Source organism: Chrysochloris asiatica, unplaced genomic scaffold (assembly GCF_000296735.1).
Source record: "Chrysochloris asiatica unplaced genomic scaffold, ChrAsi1.0 scaffold00148, whole genome shotgun sequence".
In the NCBI taxonomy this organism is placed as follows: domain Eukaryota; kingdom Metazoa; phylum Chordata; class Mammalia; order Afrosoricida; family Chrysochloridae; genus Chrysochloris; species Chrysochloris asiatica.
Genome location: NW_006408666.1, coordinates 4,804,496 through 4,826,886, shown reverse-complemented (window position 1 = coordinate 4,826,886; position 22,391 = coordinate 4,804,496).

Sequence of the window (22,391 nt, the reverse complement as noted above, 5' to 3'; positions counted from 1 at the left end):
TATTGATCATAAGAAGTGTAAATCTTTTTTTAACTATTCATTAATACCATAAATATGGGCTACACAAGTTTTTCCTTGTGGTTTGTCTCATCAGTTATACAGAGTGGATGAATGGTGAAGCGCCTCCCGGGAGGCGGTGAACTCATTCTCTTAGTAGAAGGAGGCCACTTGTGTAACTCTGCAGTGCCCCCTCCCTTCCGCCCCCGCCCCCTTTAACCCCACTCGAAGGTCCAGGGATAGTTGAAGGGGGGAGGCCTGGACTCGGGAGCAGGTGAAGGTGATCACAGCTCAGCCTCTCCCCTCCGCTCCTTTGACCTCCTCTCTCTCTTTCTCTCGCTCTTCCTTTCCTAGGCCAAGTCACACCGATAATCACCTTCCTCGGTCTCCTTGCCTGTCGCAGAACAGGCAGCCGGGGTTCCTAATGGGGAACCAGTTAGACTAGGTAACACACCGCAACCCAGCGTCGCAAACCTGGCAACTTAAGTTCCCTCCTTCAAGGGTGGCTAAGGCAGTTCATTGCAAAAGAAGGGGAAGAAGAAAGTGGAGGGGGTGCTGGTTATTCAGTAAGGTGACTCAAGTAGCTGAATTAGAACTGGTTTCCCTGAGTCGTGTTTCTTGTTACTGCTTCACTTTGGCCAGAGTTGTAGCGCTGGCAGTTTCTCCCTATCTCGAGGTCAAAGGTGAGGGCTGCACTAACCCTAAAAGGCTGGTCTGGCCCGACCAGAAGACCCATCCGACTAAAGTGGCAGGATTTGTCAGATGCACTGCCCTGCGCGGGTTTTAAGTGCAATATTGAGGGTTTTTTTTTGTTTTTTTTTTTTTTTAAGTGCTCTAGGCTTGTGGAACTGGAGTCCTCTCTTTTCCTGAGAATTCCCAAGGCGCTGGTCTTTGTCTTAGAAGGAATGGAGTTTCTGAATGGTGTGAAAGGGACAGAGAGGGTCGCTTCAAATCGATTTTACTTGTCCTTTCTGTCTTTTCGGATCAACGCCCTTCAATGGGCACAGAGGTGCTCTTTCAACCAAAAACTTGTGCTACATTTTCTGCCTGTATTGGTGCTAAATACAATAAGCGCTGGGCAGATTTTTTTCTTCCCTCTCCAAAGCAAGAAAGCTCCCTAATTAAATTGTTTTATATGGACAGTCAAGACGGACCAATTAACTATGCATTAGTATAAAGATATAGTCTGCAGATAAGGCGGTTTAGAAAATTATTTGTGGGACAAAGGAGAGGGTGCTTGCGTTGGGGAGGGAGCCTGGACCCTGCAAGGTCGCTCACCTTCCTCTTTGGGCCCCAGGGGAATCGAAGAGGCTGGGGTCTCAGGTGAGAGTGGAGCCAGCCAGCTAACAGGTGGGCCCGAGTGTTGCTGTCTTTCAGGCCTGCGCCCGTGGCCCTGCCGCGGTGGAAATGGAGGGTCTGGTATTCCTCTCGTCCTTTAATTCAGACCACATAGTGGTCTTGGGTGGCGGTTCCTGGAAGAGGCGGCGAGAGCCGGCTCCACTGCCCGGCGGCATCCCAGGTCCAGGGCGCGCCCCGCAGTAAGGAAGGAGTATGTGTCCCAGGGAGACCCGAGGACACCTACGCTGGCACGTCTGCGGCCGCAGCCCTCAGGCAGCGGAGATCAGGGCGGGAACACTCCGCACACTACCTTGAAGCGAAGCGCTCTTTTCGCTAAGGAAAGGGGTCTTTTCGCCGCGAGTCAAGTTCCCACCCGACAGCAGTTCCGGCATCGCCCCGCCTGCCTTCAGAGGTGTGTGGAGGTGGGGTCGAGCAGAGAACACTTCGCCAGGGAGGAGTCGACCCCCGGAGCAGGGGCCTCAGCCGCCGGGGGTCGTGGGCAGGGCTGGGATAGGTGGTCTCAGAGCGCGGGGCCAGAGCCCGGCGTGCTGTAGCAGGAAGGGCATACGGGGCGTCCGGGGCGCCCTTGGGAGGAGGGGGGAGGCGAGAAAGCGAGCTTGGGGAAGTGGCTGAATGTCAAAATAAAAAGGTTGAAAAGCCAATTTTCCAGGCGCGCCTAGGTCCCCCGGTGCTAGCTGCGGAGGCCGTAAATCAGCGGCCGTCGGCGCGGGCGGGAGGAGGGCTGGGGCGGCCCCGCCCGGACATCGCGCACCTCCCGGGGGGCACCCCCAGAATCGATCCAAAGCCGAGCTGAGGATGTCACTGCACTAAATATTTACTGATCACACACAAATAGCCCGGGCTTGAACGATTTTCTTCTGTGAGAAGAGCGCAGAGAGAAGGGTAAATCATTTTATTAGTGTGGATAAAGCCCGGAGCACACTCTGGGCTGGAGTGTTTTAAGATGTGTCTTCAACGGGATGAAAAGAGTTAGGGAAATCGATACCGAGTGATTAGAAGCCCCCAGGGTGACGAGGGGGCCGGGGCTTTCTGGGATTTGGCGAGAGGGAGAGGGGGGTGCGATCCTGGTAGGGAGCGCTCCGGTCGGACCACCGCCAGGGGCTCCCGGCCCAGGCCTGAGTCCCTCCCTCCCCGACGGGCGACGCGAAAGCTCGGTCCCGGCACGGAACCCGCTGGCCCAGCTTGGCCGAGCGGGAGCCGGGCGGGCCAGAGGATTCGGGAGCCCGGGACTCCACGCCGCGAGGGGCGATGCTCAGCAGCCAAGCGGCCCCAAGGGGACCGTGGGCGCGGCGCGGGCTCTGGGGCAGGTCACCCCCAAGGTGTGGGATCTCCCCAGCCAGGCTCCTAGAGGAAAGGTGTGACCCAAACGGGTTCCATTTCTCCCGCCGGCATCCTAGTGACTTGACCCTCCCCTGCCCCCAACTTTCTCCCTCATCTGGCCTCGTTTTTGACGGGATTCAGCGGCAGCTCGCTAGCTGCCCCTCCCTCCCCCACCTGGTCTGAAGGACAGCCGCCTGGTGGCGGGAAACCCTGGGGGCCAAGGGCCAGAGCCAGTGGATTCCAGGGCCAGGGCTCCTGGGCAGGTAGGAGCAAATCAGAGGCCGAAAGGGGCGACAGGAGCGAGGTGACAGACTCCGAGGAAGCCCCAAGACGCCTCGGTTTCTCCTGGGGCCGAAAGGCAGTGGAGGACTCGGCTGTCAGGCCACTGCCCGGCGCTGGAAACCTGTCTGGGTCCCCGGGTGGGGTGCGAGGTGTGGGAAGAGGCTGAGGTGTGAGCACTGCGGAGGCTTGCAGCCCTGAGCGAGGCGTGGGAGGGCAGTTCGCTGGGGGAGAGAGAGGTAAACCTTCTTTCCAAACTCAAGTTGCAAAGTCCTGGCGAGAAAATGACTTTTCCGTGCTCAAAGTGCAAGTCTCGCTACTGTGAACAGACCTTGAGGTTTGAAATAGCTGCAAATAATTAAGTAGGCACTAATTTCTGGGGAAAGGGAGGGGTGGAGGGTGGGGAAAGAGGGAGATTCCATGTAGTTTCTTCTTCCGTTTCACCCGCTCATGACTTCGTCCTAAAGTCTGTTCTCTTCTTGGGGGGGGGAAAAAAAGATAGTTACATTTATTTATTATTTTAAGAAAGAGTCCCATCTCTACCCCCAGCCCTCCCGCGCTGATTTGTCGGTTTTCTTGGCAGCTTGAGGGATTCGGTTCAGGCTGCCCTCCTTGATTTCCCCCCTGCAACAGGAAACTTAGCTGAAGACCCAATTCCCCGCTTTCCAGAGGGAGGATTTTTTTTTTTTTTTTTAATGAATCCCACTGGATTGGAGAGATGAGTTCAGGTGTGCGGCGATCGGTACCTCAAACTCTATCCCCGGTAATCCTTTACTTCTTGCGATGGAAGCTATGGACCTTCGCTGGTCAAGTGAGAGCCAGGAACCGGGTTTCATGAACCCGTCTTGATTTTGGACAGAGCGAAGGTTAACCACACTAACCTACTAAAAGCGACTGTAGCAAAATGTAGCAAAAAGATGAAAGAGGAAGGAAGGAAGAAGGAAAAAGTGGAGAAAGGAAGGAAGGGGCAGTTCATTCCGTGCAGCCTCCCCCCTCCAGCCCCCATGCTTGTTATGATTTCCATTCAAAGAGACAACAGACTCATCCATCACCGGGGTGCACGCTCTGAAGAAGGAAGGACTTTAGGGAATAAGGAAACATAATGTAGTGAAATAGTTTCTTCTATTTAACTGGCCACCCAGTTCACTTTCAAAAATATTTATAACATGTATACAGCAGTACATTACTGTGAGGAGGAAGACATTAAGATCTGTAACCAAACAACCAAACAAACAAACAGACAGACAAACAAACATTTTGCCTTCTTTCTTTTAAGAAAAAACTAATCTAGAATCTTGTCAGTAGCCAAATTGTAGCATAGAATCGGAATGAGATTAGAAAACTATGTTTCTGATGGCCTCAAACCTGGTGACGTTTTAATAGTCATGTACAATATACACGAAGATGTTAAAGCAGGGGTCTATATGTTTTTACAGTGTTTGAAGTTTCTTGATGGATTAAAGGTTCATATACTCAAGCACTAGATAGAGACTGCCACTCATGTGTACATTCCGGAAGCCTGACAGAAGGCAGTGCAAAACAGAGTTTTGAATGAGCTCTTTGGAATCACTATTATTGCAATAAAAGCTGAAGGAACTTAGAACGTTAAGCTGTTTGTGGCTGTAGAATCATGGAAAGATACTTCAAAGTAAAAATGTAAATTTTTAGTTTGGAAGCTTTTGGCAGGGTATTTATACAAAAGGTAAGGATCTTTTGCATAATGTATTTATTGAAAAGTTCAGTGATAGGCTACTTTACTTATTTTACTTTTCAATTAATTAAAGAATGGAGGTAGAATAGGTTCTAGTTAGAGATGATGCATAAGGAGCTCTTTGCCCATTTAACCTATTCTAATATATGTTGTAAATGCTTTTAATATTAACATTAAATTGCAAGGCATCTCCTGCTGAGAAAGTTCTAAAGACACTAAAGCCATGTGGCCATCAGGTTTTGCTCCTATTTAGAAGTGGACAAAGTGAGGAACGATTGCCTGATTCGCTCTCTCTGTTTCCCTTTCCCTCAAGAGCCTGGTAATGAAACCTTTAAAATGACAGTTCATTTTTGGTATGTCAAAAAAGGCATTAATCAAATGGTATCAAATGCCAGTCATTTGAATGAGAAGGTGCTAGTAAGGCAAATATCCAGATAAATTAATATTGTTAATTAGCTGCATCTGTGTATTTAAAGAAACTACAAGCAGAACAACAAAGGAAATGTATCTGATTTGATTTAATTTAATTTAAGTCAAGGTGAATTCCAGATGGAGAAAATAATTTAAAGAGTAATTTCCATTCTACTGGTTTTGGAGGCAATAAAAATAGAAAGCAAAACCCCAAAATACCTAGTTTCAATATAAATGCATAATTGGAGAAGTAAATAGATGGACAAAGACCGACATACCACCATAATAGGGAAACACTATGCATGATTTAGAAAAAAAATATTTAATTATATTACATTACTAACCACGTTTCTTTTATAAAGCATGATTTCTTGAAATGTTGAAGGTACACATTGAAATAAATAAAAGACTTCTGTGTAAAATTAAGAGGAGACTGTTGGACACAATATTTAGCTTCTTGACCATAGGCAGTATTAATGTGAAAGTTTGCAAAGTACATCATTTACAACATTTGTACTTTTTCTTTCTTTCTTTCTTTTTCTTTTTCTTTTTTTATGCAGGGTAGAAATAGGTACTTTTCCTATGACTCTGTAATAATTTGTAAGAAATTAATCAACCCTATCCAAAAGATTCATATGTGTTTGAATGAGGCTATTAAGATGACATTACTTTAAGTAGTTACAACAAAACCGAAAATATTAAGGGAAAGCAATATTGACTACAGTGGAAAATGCCACATTGGTTTCTTGACAAGACCACATCATATTACATGTAAAGGAGAAATTTAAAAATCATATAACACTATTTCATTGGAGAATGAAGGTGAATGACTTATTTATTGACTCTCAAAGAAAAGTAACACATTTTCATATTGCATAAACTTGGTGCCACATTATTGAGTAAATAGAAAGAAGTTATAATGATATTTGAAGAGTGAAAGGATTTTAAAAGAGATTTTTCTCCCTAGAATTTTTGAGTGCAAAGACAATGTTATTTATTCATTGATTTTCTTTCATGCTATTTTGCTAAATTCATTGTTTTTTAAAATCATACGCTAAATTGCTAAAGTCTACGTTCAAAGGCATCAGATCTTTTTCAGGAAGTACAATGAAATGGTCAGTTATTAAAGATTTACTATTTAAATTCCTTAAGTGCTATTAAAACACACACTTCTAAACATTTTATTTTGTGACACTTCTTAAAATTGCAAATGGCCTGGCTATAGAGAAATCTTTGATATCAGAGCCTTAAACTTCCTTTCCCTATTTACCCTGGACATGCCTTTATGAATACTTTATGTTTACATACTTAAAAAAAAAAAAAAAAGTCAACAAGTAAGAATTCACCATCTTCTTTTTCAAACCAGTGAACAAAAATTCTAATTAATAAAATAATTGTGATACTTACTCTGAACTTTCAATAAAATAGGATTTTTTTCTTAGTTTGCATTAAGAAATCCTATCCTAGATAAATTAATGTAGGGCAGCTGTTGGGTTGGTGTATAATCTAAGCCTTCTGCCTTCTTGTCTTGGATACCACAGGATCTTAGTGTTTGTCTTCAGATACTGTCAATTGTTCACAAAGTGAATTTTTAAATAGAAAAAGTAAAATGTTCTTGACATTGTACCTTTGTAGCCATATGCACCATCAAGTGGACAAATACTATTTACTTCTGTGTTCAAATTGTGTATATGTAGATGATCAGGAGGAAATAAGCAAACAAACATAATTACATGAAATAATAGCTAAAGATAAAAAAAAGAAAAATATATCTTAGGGTTCAGGGTGTTGGAAACGAAGTCACATTGTTTTTACAATGGAGTTCTTAATAAGAATTTCCACCTTAACTATTACCAGTCCAGATGGGAGGATTCAGTTATATATGTGAGTTTTGAATTGATAGCAAGTTTTAGCAACATATCACCTCAGGCTTTTTTTTTACAGTGTAAGAAGATAGGAAAATGGCCTCTTCAACGAGACACAGAAAAAGTGACAGAATATGATGGCCAGTTTTTAGGGATGTTCCAGTACTCTTATTTTACTCATTTACAATGGCATGATGTTTATTAGAAGGAAGCAAAGAAATAGACTAGCTCCTTTCCACTAATGCCCGCCAAAACCACACACACAAAAACCCCCCAAATCCCACAAAAGAAGCCCCTTACCACTCTAGGGAAAGTTGTTGTGTGACTGTGGTCCTGCCAAAGCTCCCAGTTTTGCTACTTTGGCAGCTTGGAGACGGAAGCAGACTTTTGGAGCTCTACTCCACATAGCCTACCATTTAGAGGCAAACTTTGGGAGGCAGTTGTTTAAAGTTCACCTCTCCGTTCCATAGGCAGTTTGCTGAGGCAGGACAGTGAAAACTGCTTTAACTGATTTTATTCTTGTTCCAGGCATTCCTAACTTTTATGATTCCCCTCCTCCATCCTTTACTATCTGTCTTTGTGCCTCCAGGGCCAGTGAAAGAGCAGGGCAGATTCTAGATTGCTTTCAGAGTTTGCCTTCTCTGATGATGGATTACCATGTCAATTTAAACGGCATAGGATTAATTTGTTTCAATGATTTCTCTTTAGGGTGAATGCCAGCCGTTTTTCTGTCTCTCTCCTTGCTCTTCAGAACAATAACAACAACTAAAAAAAACCCAAAACCAAACACACACACACAAAATAACAAAGCCTTCTTTCCATATTCTAAGTTAAGAGACAATAATAGAAATAGACAAGTTAGGTGTAATGTTGCAACACAGTTATAGGTCTGAGTGTTTTTATCTCTGCCTTAGAGGCTGAAACATACACTCAGTCACATTAAAATGAAATTGGACTCAACATTTATTCAATAAATACTTGTCTTGTAGATAATCCAGTGCTGAGTGTGTTTGACACGTAAGGACTTAATTTGTCTTGGATAACAAGTTGTTAATATGGCACATTTAAACTTGCCACCTACAATAAAGTTATTGAGATCTCTAACAAATTCAAATGATCTTTGTGAAAAACAGTTTGTGTGAGGGAGGGAGGCATTTTTGAGAATGCATATTTTTAATCTGATATATGTGTACACACACACACACACACACACACATTACAGAACATGTATGGACAAAAAGTTCAGTCAGTTAAATTTTTTTTTTTTTTTTTTACCAACCATTGTGCAGATGTACCTAACCATTCAAAAATAAGAATGTGTTAAAGAGTTTTCTCTTTTGAAGGTATTTTTAAGTCAACAAGAAAAATGCTATTTAGATTCGATATCTCTGCAAGATCAAGTTCATTATGAGATTGAAGATGGCACACAAAAACACTTTGGTGGGATCAAAAACTAAGCATCTCCTCCAAAATTCTCACCTAAACAAAACTTGCTGTCGGTGAAAGTACTTTGCTCATAGAATACAGGCAATTTAGGTGAAATAATCTAGATGATTATTTTACTTCTCTACTGTAAGCTCCTTCTGTAGATGCCAAAAGAGATGAAAGGCATTCCCCACTATGGTCTGAATATATGTAGAAAAAGTAGGTATTTGCACACTGAGTTGTTTTTTACCACCCTCTTTTTCTAATTGCATGTCCTCTTCCTAGCATACCCCCCTCATTGACATGAAACATCATAATAAATTGCATTTCAAATATAAAATGGGCCTTATAACTCTTCTCCTCTGCCCAACCTCTTTCTTGCGTAGACAGACTTCATCCGCGTGGTGGTACCTACGTTTGCACGGCCTATGCCATCAGACACCAATGGCTGTCAGAACTGAAATCTATGCAATTTTAATTTGTAAAAAAGTTGTTGGTTGTTAACCTTAGGTGAGATTGTGCATCTCTAAGAAACCAAATCTTTGAGAGCTCTCCCTGGGAAATGATGTTTACACATGAGCTGAAAATACAGGCAAGAAAGGCTAATTGAATGAAGAGAGAGAATTAGGTTAAAAAATAGAGTACAATCTAGTATCACATTTTCACTAGTGTAACTTGAAATGAAGGTGTCTCTGAGTTGCCAGTGATTCCAGAGTGTTTAGATGTTGGCCACAGATGGGAGCACCTATTGAAATGTGTCTGAAGAAGATTAATAGGGCTTGTCAGTGTTGGGAAAGCACTGCTTTGCTGTAAATTTTACCAGCACAAGATGAATTACCGATGAATGCTCACTTATCAACCCCATCACTATCGTTCGACACTAAATCAAATTGAGAAGTTATCTGCAATCAGAAAATTTCTTTTTAAAATAGACATACACCTTTAGGCCCCAACTCTTTAATAATCCCACTCAGAAAACAATTCCCCATCCCATAATGCCTTTTTACTTTAAACAAAATTGTATTTCAATAAGGAATGTATTTTTAAACTCGTACAATAGACAGGTGGGTAACCATGAAGTTTGATGGTATTTTAACGAGGGTATGGAGATTTCTTGGGTGTCATCACACTTGATACTTCTTAAAATGTCTTCTTTTTACTTTATTATAAATTGTTTTGTCTCCCTTACTTAGAAGGTAAAGAAGAAAAGTGGGTTTGCTGTTTTCTTGTTCTAAACCATATGACCTAATCTTCATCAACCTCTGGTAAGATAAAGATTATAAGAGAACTGCAAGTTTAGGTAGAGGAGCAGTACAATAGGATTAAATGATGACGGTGATAATTGAAGAAATACATTTCTTCTTTTTATGGTTTAATGGTGTTTCATATATCTAATTTTTAAGGTGATTTACTCGGGAAGCAAAGCAGGGGCTTATCGATTTTTATTATCTACTAACCAATCCTCAGCATCCAGAGAATTTCTAGCCAGGGAGTATTGTTAAGTGTTGTCCAGTTGGTTCCAAGTCATAGTGACCCTGTATAGGATTTCCAAGCAGCAGCTGGTGGGCTTGAACTGCTGACCTTGTGATTTGAAGTGCAGTGCTGATACTACAGCTCCACACCAGAAGTCCAACCAAGGAATGATACCAGTTATTAAACCATTAACCCCTTGTATTGACATAGATCCAGGTGTGGCGCTGTGGGTTAATATGCTAGATTGCAAGGTCAGCGGTTCAAGCTCATCAGCTGCTCCTCAGAAGCCCTGTACAGGGTTTCTATGCGTTGGAATCAGCTCAATGGTACTTAACAACAGCAACAACAACAACTACCTAATGGAGGAATTCTGTTATGCTGTAGAGTAAGCACTGGGCTGCTATCCATAAAATCGACAGTTTAAACCCACCAGCAACTCCTCGGAAACCCTATACAGGGTTGCTATGAGTCTGAACTGACTCCACTGCACTTAACAACAACAACTACCTAATGGAAGGAAGTGGTGGACCAATAGTTGTGGTTGTTGTTGTTAGGTTCCATCGAGTCAGCACCGACTCATAGCGACCCTATGCACAGCAGAACCAAACAATGTCCGATCCTGGGCCAACCTCACTACTGTTGCCATACTTGAGTCCACTGATGCTGCCACCTAGCCGATCCAGCTCTTTTTCTCTGACCCTCCATCTTACCAAGCATGACATCCTTCTCCAGCGACTGTTCCCTCCTGCCAATATGTCCAAAGTATGAGAGACGAAGTTTGGCCTTCTTGGCCTCTAAGGAGCATTCTGGCTGCACTTCTTCCAAAACAGATCTATTGGACCAATGGTAGACTTCTCGATTTCTGTGGAGGCGGCTTGGGTTTGATTCCCAGCCAACAGACAGCAAGCCATTCCCAGCCTAGCCATTGTTGATCTGCCAGTGGACGCTCTCATGTTGCTATGATGTTGAACCAGTTTCAGCAGTTCCTGTATTTAGAAGGACTAGGAAGGAAAACCTGGAGGTCTGCTTCCAAAAATCAGCCAGTGAAGACCAATGAATCATAATGATCCTGTCTGCTATAGATCATTGGATGAGACAGGGCCAGGCAGGGCCAGGCTGTTCAGTTCCCATGGTTTCGTCATGAGGCTGATTCTGTGTCAGTTAACAATTACTGCTTTTTAAAAAGATGCTCTGGTGGCGCAGTGGTTATGAATTGGGCTGCTTACCTCAAAGTCGGCAGTTCAAAACTACCAGTTGTTCCTATGAGAAAGATGAGGCTTTCTCCTCCTGTAAAGATTTACAGCCTCAGAAACTCTAGACATGGTTGCTACGTACAAGTCATGGTTGCTACGTACGACTCCATGGCACATAACCACCACCACCACCACCAACCTTTAAAAAAGGTGGTCCTGGTGTAGCACTGCAGTATAATGCACTAGACTGCAAGGTCAGTTTGGAATCCAAGTTGGGTGGTTCAAACCCAGCAGCATCTTCTCAGAAACCCTACACAGGGTCGTTATGAGTCGGAACCAACTCAACAGCACTTAACAACAACCTTTTAAAAAGCTGCTCTTACCAGTATAACTCATTTAGTTTTTATTCAAGTTCTATGGCACTGTGGGTTAATGCGCTGGACTGCAAGGTCAGTTTGAACTGCAAGGTCGGTGGTTCAAGCTCACCAGCTGCTCCTTGGAAACCCCATACAGGGTCGCTATGGGTCAGAACCGACTTGATGGCACTTAACAACAACAACAACAACAGTAGACAGGTATCTTGAATCCCTTAATTCTGATGAGAAAACTGAAGCTGAGCAAGATTAAGTAGGTTGTCTGAAGTCATGAATGTAAACGTAGCAGTTAGAATTCAAACTAAGGTCTTTGAGGTTCCTTTTTTTAATCTTTTCACTCCAAGTTATTATCCAAATTAAGAAAACGATGATAATGATATAAATAGTGGCTAACATTTACTATATACTAGCATATATATTTATTATATACTCTATGCCGGAGTCGTGGTGTGGCACTGTGGGTTAATGCGTCAGACTGCAAAGCCATTTGAACTGCAAGGTCGGCAGTTCAAGCTCACCAGCTGCTCCTCGGAAACCCTATACGGGTCTCTAGGGGTCAGAACCGACTCGATGGCACTTCACAACAACAACAACATATGCTAGAATGGAGTTGCTGTAAGATAAGCACTGGACAACTAACCACAAGGTTGACAGTTCAAACCCACTATCTGCTCCTTGGAAACTCTATATTGGGTCACTACGAGCCTGAACTGACTCAATAGCACTTACAAGACATAACCACCATATAACAGTCCTTGGTGGTAGATATAATACTGTATTTCCATTTCCAAGAGAAAACAAAATCAAAATAAACAAAAATGCCCTGACACTTAGGGATCTTAGAGTCTTGTGTCAAACTCACATATCTAGTCAATTGCAGACACACTAACTATTCCAATCCAGGAAATATGAAATGGAAGCCTCAGACGTCTTCTATGTTACTATCTCCAATAGTAAGTAGTCTTGAAAAGTGCTCAGTAGTTACAGGAAATGCCTCGTACTCTAAGAATATAAAATCCCTTCAGAATTGGGGGCTTTGTGTGGTAATAAGGCGATCTGGTTTTACCAATTACTATGTGGAAACTTGATGACTCTGTAGGATAAACACAAGATTGTGAACCACAAGTACTTTCGTGGTTTGAGCCTACCAATGGCTCCACAGGAGAATGGTGAGACTTTCTGTTCCTGCAAAGGTTTATAGCCTCCAAAACCTTATATAACAACAACAAGTATGTGTGTATCCTCAACCTCTTTGGCCTTTATTTTACTCATCTCTATAATGGAATGGTTGAGCCAAAGGAAACTCTAAACGGCACACTTGTCCACTTCTCTCTCTCATGGTCATAAAGAGGAAGAAAGAAAGGAACAGAGTGGCCATCGTGGCCATCGGTGTTGCTGAGCAGTGAATAGGAATGAGTGACATTTGAGGGTCAGGGAGAGGGCCTGGCGTCCACCTCGGGAAGACTGGCATTTGGAACACATTATTGTCGAGATCTTCATTTTCTTCCTTTTCATCTCCAGAGACTACCTCAATACATTTAGACTATGGTTCTTTAGAAAACCATAGCATTTAAGCTTATAAGAAAACCTTTATCTTTTTCAGATAAAAACAAGAAAAACTTGCCATCTAGAGAGGTTAGGTAACTTTCTCAGGTTCACCCAACTAATTAGTGGGAGTTTTAAATTAGATCACTTTTCTGTTGACCACAAGCCAGGATCCTACACACCCATATTCCCTACCCTCTCATTTGTATTCATTACAACTATGTCTCTATTTTATAGGATGCTTTGTGTGGGTTATTGTTGATCATAATATGAAATTTTCGTAAGTCTTGGCCACAATATTTTTCAATGTTGCTGTTGTTTCTGTTAAGTGTTGTAGCGTCAGTTCTAACTCATGGAGACCTTGTATTGTTTCCAAGGCTGTTCAGTCATTGTGGGAGCAGAAAGCTTATCTCTCTCCTGCACAGCGTCTGGTGGGTTCGAACCACTGACCTTGTGGTTCTCAGCCCTGTGATTTTCCTATGGAATACCATGCTCCAATACAATCTATAAAGTCTGCGAAATGGTTGAAGTATCGATATAAAAGGCACACAATAATGATATTCTATAATCTGTACTTGAACACTCTAAGAATGCAATCTGAATTGACTGCAACTCTCCTCTGGTACTTCAGTAACCAAAAATTACTAGATTTATGTTTTCTAATGGTTTCCCAATATGAAAAAACCTGTGGTTTTGTTGTTGTTGTTTTTGTTTTTTAATCTTCCTTTCCTGTCCTAGATCACCATTCCACATGTTTTCCCTGTCTTGGAGTCCCCATTTGGGATAATCAGAGGTTTCAAGACAAAATGTGCATTATTAAGAAATATAAATATTTTCAGAAGCAATCAAAAGATTGCTTTCAGTCAATGAAAGATTGATTCAGCATGTACATTAGAGCTAGTTCAAAGCAGCTTCATTTCCATGAGGGCTAGCTGATGCAATGGTACTTAACAACAACAACAAATGGGGTACAGTGACAGATGCACCAGTTGGAGCTTCAGCAGAATAACTTATCAGGATGTTTCTAGCTAGGTGTATTTTCTAATCTCTGTGCTAAACCAGCTTCTTTGCCACCCTTAGGGATTTGTAATAGTCGTCTTTGAAAAATTATGACTAATTCCTTCTTCTCTTTGGAGTTTAGATCACCAAGTACCTCCTTTTTTCACAACTCGGAAGTTGGTTTAGCATTAACTTTCATAAGAACATTCTGGCCTGGAGGCATCTGTATTACAATTTCTTTCTTGGCTTAATAAAAGGTATCACATTATCTACCTGGTCAATCTCATTGGCTTTCAAAATAGACACGGAAAACCTAATAACCCTCATTAGGGTATCTGCTTTAAAAACAATGGGCTGCCTCATTTAGCATGTTGTTTTGAAACGTCCAGCAGCACTGGGTGGTCATTGCTTGAATACAGGTATTGCTAATTTGGGCTCTTTGTCAGTCTGGTAACTGGGGGAAAAAAAAAAAAACCTAATGTGTAGGTGGAATTTTAATACTCAAGGGATCAAAGTCCAATTGTTGTGTTTTGTTTTTGTTTTCTTTCTTTTAATCCCACTTTTTGTCCACAAGGCCAATGTGTAAGAGATGGCGTGGTTTTCTTGATATGGTTCCCCAATCCATAGCTGGAATTCCAAAGGGGACTGAAGATGTCTTTAAAATCAACACAACTCAGGGAGCCTGAGAGAACAAGTTTTCCTTTGTTGTAGGGTATAGTATTATTTGCTGTAGGTTTTTTGATATACATTCTAAATTAGGCCTGCAAAGGCATGCTTCATCTTTAATTCATCACTCTCAGCTGAAAGAGATTAGCAATGTCTAGCACGCACCCCTCGTATGGTGCTGACCTCATCAAGTATGGCCTGAAATTAATTAGCCTCATTCATTCCAAATGGAAAAGGATAATGGAGCAGCATTTTAGAGATGACCATCACAAATTGTATGCAGCATATTTAAAAGCCCCCTATTTTCAAACCACGTAGATTAAAATTCTTTCCAGGGCTAACAATATGCCAGAGTTATCAAGGAGCCAGAGCAGAGCCTGGTTAGGTTTTGTGTATGTATGTTTGTGGGTGTTCATGTGTGCACATACAGGCAGACATGCAAAATGATACATGTATGTTTGTGTCTCTATATATGTGTCCATATTTAGCTATTTTGCTCCCTGGAGTGACACCTTGAAAGGTTGACCAACAAGAATCTAATGTTAAATACCATTTTATATAAACCAATAAGCCAGTGATAGAATATATCAAGTGAACTTTTTTGTTACCATTAAGTGGAGCAATCCAGCACAAACTTTGATGCCATTTTCTAGTAAGATGCTATTCACCCTTTATTTTAGCAGTAATAATAATAAACAACAACAAAAAAAAACTCTTAAAAGAATGCTTGATTATTCTATTTTGAGTTATTTTTTGAAACTTTTAATGTTTTTCTCAGCCCCTATTTGATTACATTTTAAATATGACTGAGGACAAAGTTGGAAAACAGAATCACTTAAATCTACCATCTTTCTAAGATTAGTTGGTTTTTCCCTTTTGGGGAATAGATTAAGCAAGGCCAAATTTTTTAATATCAAAATTGTTTTCTTTTCTAGCCAAAAAAAATCTTGACCAGGGTTCTTTGGGATTCTCAAAAATGTAAAATTTATTTTTAGTCATAGTTTTGGGACTACAAACTGGACGAAGAAAAAAAAATCCTTGACTTTCATGTGTCTTTAGATTTTAATCTTAATAATAAAAAATGTGGTCAGTTTGTGAAAAAAAGGTATCACAAAAGTAGTCCTTTGGAGCATTTTATATAGATCACATTTCATAAGGGAAAAAACCCGTTCAGGATAACTTGATTTAGTTAAATTATAAAGCAGATATTTAGAGTAATATGACTACAAAGTTCCCACTTAAACTGTTGCAGTAAGAAATTAGTTTTAGGCAAATTATCTTAATATGATATATCATATTAAGTTATGTAAGATTGTTGTGTTTTATAATAATACAGAAGCGGAAAGCATGGTGCCCCTATCTACAAATGTAGGATTTAGAAATTTCTCTAAGCTCACTTTCGCCTAATCATCTCATCCCAGAAGTCCCCTTTATCTAACGGGCATATATCATTTATATGCACAACATCATCAATCCTGAACTGTGAACCTATCATTTTGACATGAAAGATCTATCCTTAAATCTTCCCAAACCTCCAGCATATAATTTGAGGAAATTAGCTGGCTTAAAGTCTGGGCTTCTGACTTTTGGAGGATGAAATGCAAAAGGAAGGAAGTTTACATTGTATCAATTTGATGTTACTGTCACAGTGTAACTGAGCTATGGATAAAAGATGATGCTAGGGTGACAAAAATAGATAATTTTGCTAACTGCAAGTTTCAAATTACTATCTGGTCAGTTTGAATTTTCATGGTAAATAAAACATTATTAAATAAAGAGGGTCTGCAACATGGCTTGACTCATTAATGCTTACGTTATTTAAAATATATTCACCGGATCATAATTTATTATTGAGACAAAGGAATTCATAATGTCTATAATACAGATGGAGTCCTGGGGTGGCACTGTGGGGATAATGCACTATACCACAAGGTTGGTTTGAACCACGAGGTCGGTGGGTTCATACTCACCAGTCGCTCCTTGGAAACCCTATATGCATGGTTGCTATGAGTTGGAACTGACTCGACTGCACTTGCCAAGAACAACATAATACAGGTAGTCCCCGACTTAACAGTATTTTCAAGTTCTGAGGAACCATACTTGTTACCATCTGGTTTCTTTGCGCCCCCCCTTTGCACATTTTACCATTAGTGATGTGTACGACATACAGTGTTGTAGCACATAATTTGCTGATACTATAATTCTCAGATGTTCACTTGCAGATGTTCCCAAACTGGATTTGTAAAGATTTTGATGTATAAAGGCAATAATAATCGTAGCTAAAAAAAAAAAAAAAACCAATATCTGACTTACATTTGAATCGACTTATGATGGAGTTAGTTGTAGTACCAGAATCTTTTCTTTAGTCGGGAACTACCTGGACCCCAGTACATTTACACAGTAAACAGCGTGTCTCAATTTCTATTTGAGTTTTTAAAAAAATCATCTGAGGTGAAAAAGGCAGAAACATCATAAATAGAGGGATTAAGGCTGTATGAAATTTGAGTTCATTCAACTGACAAACTCACAGTAAAACTCAGATGAACTTACCAAATTTCATTTGGTGTCCACCTGAAACTATAAATCTTCTCTTGGCATTTGATAATAGAAAAGAGGTTCACCTAAAATTCAAATCAGGTTTTCCTAAATCTACCCCAGACTCTAAGTTTTGAATAAACTATACTTATGTTTTGGGTTTACAATAAAACTTTCGTCCCACTTTAATCGATGATGAATAGATAATGCGTTGGGGGGAGGAGAGTTGTAGGATGCTTTTGTCTTAGTTTCTTTTACATTTACTGAAACAGGAATAAAGGTGAAACCATGTAAAATATTTTCAATGCTGTACATGGAAAGATGCCCACATGTGAGGTACCAGAGAAGAGACTCACAGTCTGTGGGTTGTTAAATGCATAGCGGAGTTTTCAAAAGAGGAGAAGTTGCATGAGATAAATGAACATTTCTACAGGACCTGTAATTAGACGCTCTTCTGAGCACTTTATATATCTTAATGTCCTTCATAACAAAACTACCAGGCAGACAGTGTTGTTTCCATTTTGCATATTAGGAAACTCATGCATTGATAGCGTAGTGGTTGCAAATCGGGCTGCAAACCTTAAGGTCAGCGGTTTGAAACTACCAGTTGCTCCGCGGGAGAAAGATGAGGCTTTCTGCTCCTGTAAAGATTTACACCCTCGGAAACCCTGTACAGGGTCGCTATGAGTCGGAACTGACTCGACGGCACTTAACAACAACAACAATGCTTAGGGAAATTATGTAAATTGTCCAAGTTTATAGTGCTAGTATGAGATATGTTGAGATTTGAACCCCAAGCGACTCTGGAATTTCTGTATGAAGTACAGTACTCCAGAATCTCTGGATTAAACAGAATTACAGTGTTGCTTGGAAAACAAAGTACTATGGACCAATCAGTGGGAGTGATGCTGCCCCATTTTTAACGAGTGAAAAAAATAGTGAATTTAAGGGGCAAAGCCAAAGTAGAAAAAGCTCACTTTTGTCTTAATTTTATCATTCTGGAAGTAAGAAGGGAGTTGGTTTCCTCAGTATCCCATATGTCCTTGCTGAGCTTCCATTAGGAAAACTACATTTTAAGTAGAATATTTCAAAGTGGTCCTCCTCCTACCCACCAAAAGAAAAAAGTATAACAAGATAGCATTAGGGATTGACATAGGAGGAAAGACCAGAGGAACTGAATAAGTAGAGCCTGGCTAACAATAATTTACAGAGATCTTGGTTGTTATTGTTGTTGTTAGGTGCCGTCGAGTAGATTCTGACTCATAGCAACCTTGTATAGGGTTTTCAAAGAGCAGCTGGTGAGTTTGAACCACCGACCTTCCAATTCAAACCAAACTTATGATCCAGTGCTTATCCTACAGCACCACATAGTAGGACTTGGTAGCATTCTAGAAATATCCAAGAGATAAAAAGAGTACCTGGACATGTTAACAAGGGAAGTTGGAAAAAGGCAGAAAGGAAGGTATGAAAGAAAAGCAAATTAAGGGAATTCTATTAGATAGGAGTCCTGGTGTGGCACTGCGGGTTAATGCTCCAGACTGCAAAGCTGTTTGAACTGCAAGGTCGGCGGGTCTAGCTCACCAGCTGCTCCTCAGAAACCCTGTACAGGGTCACTATGGGTCGGAATCGACTCAACGGTACTTAACAACAACAACATTAGATTGTGTCACCATCTTGCAAGATTCACATAAGTTACATTTTCTTGGAACACTAAAGTTCAAGCCAGGGAATTTTTAGGAAAAAAAGTTCACTACCAAGGAGCTCTGGTAGCGTAGTGGTTAGGAATCGGGCTGAGAACCGCAAGGTCAGCAGTTCGAAACTACCAGCTGTTCCACGGGAGAAAGATGAGGCTTTCTGCTCCTGTAAAGATTTACAGCCTCAGAAACCCTGTGCAGGGTCGCTATGAGTCAGAACCGACTCCACGGCACATAACCACCACCACCACCTTGTGTAGGTTGAAATGGAAAAAAGCTGAAAATAATATAGTTTTAAACAAGGGTATTTGTTCTTGTTGTTAAGTGCCGTTGAGTTGGTTTTGACTCATTGTGACCTTGTATAGGGTATCCGAGGAGCAGCTGGTGGGTTTGAACTGCTGACCTGGTGGTTTGAAGTTTAGCACTGATCCTACAGGGCCACACCAGGAATCCCCAAAAAATAAGGGTTTAGATAATAGCAATATATGAACTGTCCTCATAACCTTTGTATTCACTATCTCATTTAATATTCATGATGAATTTGCAAGGCATGTGTTATCATCCCTTTTTGTAGCAGTTGTTGCTATATGCAGTGGAGTTGGCCCCTGATTTATGGTGATCGCAAGTCCTGATGTGGCACTGCAGGATAGTACACTGGACCGCAAGCCTGGTTTGAACCGCAAGGTCAGTGGGGTTTAGCTGATTGTCAGAAGTAGATCGCTAGACCTTTCTACTAAGATTGGAAGCTCTGCAGAATAGCTATGAAAATAGAGGCTGAGGGAGGTTACTTGATTTGTCCAAGTTCACATAGTTTGTGATCTCCCCAATGCCTTCTCAAACCAGGCTTCTCCTACAACACTGTCTTTTCTCCAATAAAGACCCCAATGACTTTGTAAAGAAAGCAATGTTATCAAACAGCTGGTTTTAGGTCAAATTCATTATAGAGTGTCATCGTCCAGGAATGGATCATACCACGTTAGGTTGGAGCAATATACCAAGCTCCCATATCCACTACCATTGAGTCAGTTCATAATGATTCTTTTAGGACAATTATTCTGAAGCTTGCCTGGCTTCTTCTAGGATCAGCTAGTGCACATGCTGGGACTTCATGTAAGTCAACACCCAACAGTCTGTTTGAACATGGGAGTGAACAATAGACAGATGAACACAGGCAAATGCAATAGGGTTCTCCAGTAGGCCCTCAGCCTTCTGTGTTTACAGGCCCCCATGTGAAGTCACCTGGCTGTTTATAGGAGTCTTGCTGCTGATGAAAAGACCAGTTACACTCCAAACTTCTTCCTGCCAAAGGGGAAAAAAGTCCCAGGTTCTTATAAAAAGTATGTAAGGCATCTGATCTGTAAAGGGGCAAACAACATTTGGGACCAATCACCCAGATCAAGAGGCAGCAATGCCCTGTTTACACTTTGTTGTCAAGAGCTGCTTGGCTCTGATTGTAAATTACAGAAATTTCAGCCTAACTTTGACTTCTCCTTTGACTTGTGCGTATGTATGTAGAGAAAAACAGCCAGAAAAACCCTGCTGTCTCTTGCCCTACAATTTCAATGAATGGGAAACTGCTGTCTTCTAGCTCAGACATTTAACATAGAGCCTCCCCACAATTAAATCATGGGTTTTAGTACCCAGGGAAGAAACTAATTGAATGTATATGTCAGGATGTTTGTTGTTGTTGTTGTTATTTTTTTTCAGTTTGCCACTCCTAAAAAATGATCTTTGCTAAAAAACAAAAAACAAAAAATAAAAAATAAAAAAAACAAAAACAAAAATACAAACAAAATACACACACACACACACACACACATACAAAGTTAAAAAAAAAGAGAGGAAAGAAAGGTTCTTGGGGTGGAGTGAGACATGGGCTGCAGATGGCTTAGCTCAACTATTGACCCTAAAGTTGGTGGTTTGGACCATCCCGCAAAACATTGTGATCTGTTTTCATGACGATCACAGCCAAGAAAACCCTATAGAATGGTTCTTTTCTGTGGCACATGGGATGGCCATGCATCAGTCCACAGGGCTGGGTTTTCTTTTCCCATCTAGTAACAGAAACTTCAGCATTCTGAAGCCACCAGCCACCCAGCAGGAGCTAGATGGGCAATCTGCTTCCATAAAGATACTCAGTCCTGGAGACACTACGGGCAGTGGGCAGTTCTAGTTAGTCTTAGAGGGATGCTTTGATTCTTTCTTTTTTTGGAGGGGGTTGCTTTTTCACTTTTTTTTTTAAGGATAAACAAGAGGGCCTTGGTGGGGCAATGATTAAGCATTTTGGCTGCTATCTGAAAGCCAGGTAGTTTGAACCCACTCAGTGCCTCTGTAAGAGAAAGCTGTGGCAATTTGTTTTTGCAAAGCTGAAAGCCTGGAAAACCCTATGAGGCAATTCTACTCTGTCACTTCGAGTCACTGTGAGTTGGAAATCAACTGGAGGGACACATCCCAAGACCCTTAACTTACAGAATCAAATCCACAAAGATCTTTTTTTCTAAAAGAGGCCGCATTCACAGGCTCTGACAAATAGGAATGAAGATATATATTGGGGGCGGGGGGGAGCACTATTCAACTCACCATAACGCTATTCTAGACTTTTACATGTCTACATATTTTTCTGATCAAAATGAGTAAAACTAACAAACTGTTCAATTTCAAATTTTTCTGACCCTGGTTTATCTCAACGATTTACAATTTTCTGCAATGTCAAAGCATCTTGATACAATTAACTCACAAATTAACTTCGAAATGAAAGTAAGCTTAGCTAAATGATAGAGTGACCCCTGGGGATCAGACTAATTTTCTAGAATAAGGTTAACACCAAGGTGTGGGGCTGCAGGTTAATGTGCTGGACTGCAAGGTCGGTTTGAACCACAAGGTTGACAGTTCAAGCTCACCAGCTGCTCCTCAGAAACCCTATACAGGGCCACTATGGGTCGGGACTGACTTGGTAGTACTTAACAACAACCAGTTGCTCTGTAACAATGCTAAAGCTGACTGTGTACAAATAATTATTCAATTGTGAGTAGGAATCTAGGTGTCATTGGTTAGATATTGTCTACACCTCATTCTGGCTGCTTAATCAGCCCTCTGATATTTCTTCATGTATTGAAAGGGGCATATTCTGCTTTTAAAATCTCTTAGAATTCAAGGTTCCGTAATAGAGTGAAGAAGTTATGGTACCCTACCCTTGGGAAAGAGTTTGAAGCATTGGTTCAACTTCCCATTGATCCCACAGGTCTAGAATTTGACAGATGGTCAAACAGATGCTGACTAGCAATTGTCAGGAGTTGCAAATCCTAACTGTGTAAAGGTCTGGGTATGAGTGTGGAAGTGGTAAGAACTTCAGTAAAACTGAGAAGTAAGTCCAGTCCAAAGACCTTAAAATGCAAATAAAAAATGGGGATGGGAGCTTTCGTTTTAGAAAGTTTTGTTCTTTGTAACATCTTTCCTTCTTTGTTTCTCTGTAACATCTTTCCATTGGGTCAGATTCCATTTTCAGACGGACTACAATTGAATCTCATTCCTTCCCCATATGACAG